We start from the raw sequence: 6,000 nt of genomic DNA, 5'->3' as shown, positions 1-6,000 counted from the left end.
ACTTAGTGTATGTAAACTTCTGACCCTCTGGAATTGTGATGCAATGAATTATACGTGAAATATTCTGTTTGTAAACAGTTGTTGGAAAAATGACTTATGTCATGTAGAAAGTAGATGTCCTAACCGACATGCCAAAACTATAGTTTGTTAACAAGAAATTTGTGGAGTGGTTGAAAAACAAGTTTTAATGACTCCAACCTAAGTGTATGTAAACTTCCGACCTTAACTGTAGATACCTCCGTTTACACAAGTGGCAGCCTGGATCTGAGAGGTAGAGAATGGAAAACATTTCAGGATGGGGCATGCTTGGAATTTCACACTAATGTAGTATGCACAACTGTCATAACACACTGCAATCATTGAGTTCTGAGTTTCAGTTGCTCTGTAAATTATAGCTCATTGAAGCATTACAGGGAACCTGTTTTCTTTGTGAACATTGTAAAGCATGACACAAAGGAACAAATTGCACCTTTCGCAATCGCCTAGGGGCTCTTACGAGACAGGAAGGATAGGCTTCAATGATCTGCTATATTTTTTATGCTTCAGCTGCAAGTATAAATACCGTCTTTGCATCTATCTTTTGTGCAACATCTTGGTTGAATTTTTCATTGTCCAATATTCATATTGATGTCACTATTAGTAACTTGTTGGAAAAACAATCTGATAGCATGTGTACACCATGTACCTGTACTCTCTCTCCAAGTAGTTGGACAGGCGGTCGTTCAGGTTCTGCATTGTGACCTTCTCGTTGGCCGACACATGGAGGTCGGCTCCACCGCCACCACCACCCCCTCCCTGTGGCCTTGTGGCCACCTCCTCCCATGACGAAACCATAACCACCTCAACCACCACCTCCGTCGCTGGAACCAAACGAGGATCTCACAAGAAAATCTCCTCAAATCAAATCAAATGTTATTTGTCACATGCGCCGAATACAACAGGTGTAGTAGACCTTACCGGGAAATTCTTACTTACAAGCCCTTAACCAACAATGCAGTTCAAGAACTCGAGTTAATAAACTAAAGTGAAAAACAAAAAGTAATAATCCAGGTCCTGCTTTGCCACAGTGATGTACTGGGCTGTACGCACTACCCTCTGTAGCGTCTTACCGTCAGATCCCGATCAGTTGCCATACCAGGCGGTGATGCAACCGGTCGTCACCGCTTGTCCTTTTCCTTAAGTCGTCCTTAACAGTCCATTGTTGCTTCATAGTGTTTGTGATTTTATTCATAGACGCAGGTACCATTATATTACCTTTTCTTTCTCAACTTTATGCATTTTCTATCCACTGTAGGAGTCTGCAGGTCTGACAAAAAAAAATCCTTGGCAATGAACTTGGCATTTGCATATTTCCGTATCACCACTGCATTTCTTGCAGATTTTTAAAATCAGGCTCCAGATGTTGCCATTTGAGTCCCATATTTTGCATGTGGAAAAGTTGATTTGCCTTTGATTAAAGCCAAAGAACATTGCAGCATCTCCTGTTAATGATTTGCAGTAGAATGAATTATTGTGACATTGGTGTGACAGAGATGTTGCACTATATATAGCTATTGCCTTTAAGTCAACATGGTCTAACTAGAATTTGCAACAAAAAGTAACATTTAACCTTTGTAGGTAAACTGTCACCATAGCTGACATATTATTAACATGTAAGTTGCAGTGACATCAACATGGACAATTGGATGATATTTGGTTGAGATGTTGCTCAATGAGATTTTAACCTATTATTCACCCATTCAAAAAGACAAACAAAAGTTTGTTGAATTCCCAATGTGTCATCACTATGCTTTCAACCATCCAAAAACAATGGAAAAACATTGTCTGATTTTTGTTTAGTTGTCACCTAAATGTGTTATATCTGCACTTTCAACCATTTGGCACAAAGTTCAAATGGAAAACAATGACAGAAATGGTGTGTATTTGTACAACTCAGTGTGTTGACACTGTGCTTCGTCTAATAGCACAACCAAATGAGCTGAATTGCAATTGAGAATGCATTAAAAGTGCAAGCAGGGGCAGACTAGGACCAGAAATGTGGTGCTGGCATTTCTTTTTAAAATCTAAGTTCCTGCAATTCTACATAGTTTAGCATGACATCTATTTTTGGGTATGATAATAACTCTGATAAAAAAATCTAGTCTAGAGTAAATGGCACAGCCATATCCCACTCTTATCCATTCCCCACTTTCGTTCGTACCCACGTTACTCTCGGGCCGACTCTTTTTGTCTGTATATATCCATGATGTCGCTCTTGCTGCTGGTGATTCTCTGATCCACCTCTACGCAGACGACACCATTCTGTATACAGCTGGCCCTTCTTTGGACACTGTGCTAACATACCGCCAAACAAGCTTCAACGCCATACAACACTCCTTCCGTGGCCTCCAACTGCTTTTAAATGCTAGTAAAACGAAGTGCATGCTTTTCAACCGATTGCTGCCTGCACCCTCCCGCCCGACCACTACTCTGGACGGTTATGACTTAGAATATGTGGACAACTACAAATACCTAGGTGTCTGGTTAGACTGTAAACTCTCCTTCCAGACTCACATTAACCATCTCCAATCCAAAATTAAATATAGAACCGGCTTCCTATTTCGCAACAAAGCCAAACATACCCTCGTAAAACGGACTATCCTACGATCCTTGACTTTACAAAACAGCCTCCAACACTCTACTCAGCAAACTGGATGTAGCCTATCACAGTGCCCTCCGTTTTGTCACCAAAGCCCCATATACTACCCACCACTGCAACCTGTATGCTCTCGTTGGCTGGCCCTCACTACATATTCGTCTCAAAACCCACTGACTCCAGGTCATCTATAAGTCCTTGCTAGGTAAAACCCCACATTATCTCAGCTCACTGGTCACCATAGCCACAACCACCCGTAGCACGCGCTCCAGCAGGTATATTTCACTGGTCATCCCCAAAGCCAACACTTACTTTGGCCGCCTTTCCTTCCAGTTCTCTGCTGCCAATGACCAAATTGCAAATATCACTGAAGCTGGAGTCTTATATCTCCCTCTCCAACTTTAAAGCATCAGCTGTCAGAGCTGCTTACCGATCAATGTACCTGTACACAGCCAATCTGTAAATAGCACAACCAACTACCTCATCCCCATATTGTTACTTATCCTCTTGTTCTTTTGCACCCCAGTATCTCTACTTGCACATCATCATGTGCACATCTATCACTCCAGTGTATAGATTTTTCTATTGTGTTATTGAATGTACGTTTGTTTATGTGTATCTCTGTGTTGTTGTTTTTGTCGCACTGCTTTGCTTTATCTTGGCCAGGTCACAGTTGTAAATGAGAACTTGTTCTCAACTGGCCTACCTGGTTAATTAAATAAAGTCAAACATTTCTATCACTGAAACATCTCCAAAACGTTCCTGGTTTGTCATGCATACATGTACTGTAACTCTCAACTATATAGAATAAATAATAGGTGCTATGACATGGCAGTGTGCAATGTACTCTCATGATAAGACCTGCACTCTGCAGGCTTTTACAACCTCTCATAAACCGGCATCTGGGTGCTGGCTGGGGATCTGGGATTGTGGGAGGTGGGAGGGGAAGAGGTTCATGTTGTCCATAATAACCCCTTTCTTTTATACACTTCCTTTAGCCTTTACAACCTCAAAAATAAAATGTTCTGCCTGTATGTTGTTTTTAATGACTGTTATTGATAACTAATATAATCACAGAAACCTGTATCTGGGTTGGTCCTTTCCATTAACACGTCTCCTCCAGTAGGAGCGATAAAGTCCTTGACCACTGTTACTCTATCCACAAGCAAGCATACAAGGCCCTTCGTCAAATCAGATCAAGACTCGATACTCCTAATTCCTGTCTACAAGATAAAACAGGAAGTACCCGTGACACGCTACATAGAGAAATGGTCCTCCGAATCCAAGGCTAAGCTACAAGACTGCTTTGCTAGCTCTGACTGGAATATGTTATGTTACTCAGCCGATATCTTCGACAAGCTAACCACCTCCGTCAACGGCGTCATTAGGAAATACATCAGCGACAGACTCTGCTTCCCCAATCAAAAGCCCTGGATTAACATAGAGTTTGGCGCAGAGCTAAAGGATAGGTTTAGTGCACACAGAGATATCACAGCCAACCCAGAGGCTATGGCTGAGGACACAAACAAGTACAAGAAATCCTGCTACGATCTCCAGACAGCCATCAAACAAGCAAAAGGACAATATAGGAACAAGCTGGAATCCTATTACACAGACTCCGACGCCCGCCACATGTGGCAGGGGCTATAGTCCATTACGGATTACAAAGGAAGGCCCAGCCATGATCTTCGCAAAATGCCTCTCTACCAGAAGAACTCAATGTATTTAATGCATGCTTTGACAAAAACAACACGGAGCCATGCATGAGGGCACCCGCTAATTCAGAGGACTGGGTGATCTCGCTAATCAAGTAAACACTCTGTATTCCAGGGCACATTCTCAGAGCTTGGGCAGAACAGTCATTTACAACCTCTCCTTGTCTCAGTCCCTAATCCCCGCATGTCTCAAACTGACCACCATAATTCCTGTGCCCAACCAAGAACTCTAAGACTACCTGCCACAATAACTACCACCTTGTAGCACTCACATCTGTAATCATTAAGTGTTTTGAAAGGCTGGTTATGGCTCACATCAACACCATCATTCCAGACACCCTAGACCCACTCCAATTTGCCCATACCGCCTCAACAGATCCATAGACGACACAATCTCAATTGCACTCCACACTGCTCTCACCCACCAATATAAGAGGAATACCAATATAAGAGGAATGTGAGAATGCTTTTCATTGACTACAGCTCAACGTTCAACAATAGCTCGTCACCAGGCTTGGGAACCTGGGACTGAACACCTCCCTCTGCATCTGGATCCTGGATTTCCTGAGGTGCCAACCCAAGGTGGTGAGGGTAGGCAACATAACCTCCACCATGCTGACCCTCAACATGGGCACCCCAAAATGCAATCATCCCCAGATTTCCAATCGACTATTTCATCCCCTCACCTATCCCCATCAACTATTCCCAGATTGTTCTCATCACTGTCAAACGCTCCCTAAAACACTTCTGTGAGCAGGCCTTTCTAATCGACCTGGCCCGGGTATCCTGGAAGGACATTGACCTCATCCCGTCAGTTGAGGATGCCTGGTCATTCTTTAAAAGTAACTTCCTCACCATTTTAGATAAGCATGCTCCGTTCAAAAAATGCAGAACCAAGAACAGATACAGCCCTTGGTTCACTCCAGACCTGACTGCCCTCGACCAGCACAAAAACATCCTGTGGCGGACTGCAATAGCATCGAATAGCCCCCGTGATATGCAACTGTTCAGGGAAGTCAGGAACCAATACACGCAGTCAGTCAGGAAAGCTAAGGCCAGCTTCTTCAGGCAGAAGTTTGCATCCTGTAGCTCCAACTCCAAAAAGTTCTGGGACACTGTGAAGTCCATGGAGAACAAGAGTACCTCCTCCCAGCTGCCCACTGCACTGAGGCTAGGTAACACGGTTTCCACCGATAAATCCACGATTATCGAAAGCTTCAATAAGCACTTCTCAACGGCTGGCCATGCCTTCCGCCTGGCTACTCCAACCTCGGCCAACAGCTCCGCCCCCGCAGCTCCTCGCCCAAGCCTCTCCAGGTTCTCCTTTACCCAAATCCAGATAGCAGATGTTCTGAAAGAGCTGCAAAACCTAGACCCGTACAAATCAGCTGGGCTTGACAATCTGGACCCTCTATTTCTGAAACTATCTGCCGCCATTGTCGCAACCCCTATTACCAGCCTGTTCAACCTCTCTTTCATATTGTCTGAGATCCCCAAGGATTGAAAGCTGCCGCAGTCATCCCCCTCTTCAAAGGGGAGACACCCTGGACCCAAACTGCTATAGACCTATATCCATCCTGCCCTGCCTATCTAAGGTCTTCGAAAGCCAAGTCAACAAACAGGTCACTGACCATCTCGAATCCCACCGTA

The sequence above is a fragment of the Oncorhynchus nerka genome, linkage group LG21, assembly GCF_034236695.1.
Source record: "Oncorhynchus nerka isolate Pitt River linkage group LG21, Oner_Uvic_2.0, whole genome shotgun sequence".
Taxonomy (NCBI): Eukaryota; Metazoa; Chordata; class Actinopteri; order Salmoniformes; family Salmonidae; genus Oncorhynchus; species Oncorhynchus nerka.
This window is presented reverse-complemented; position numbering follows the sequence as displayed.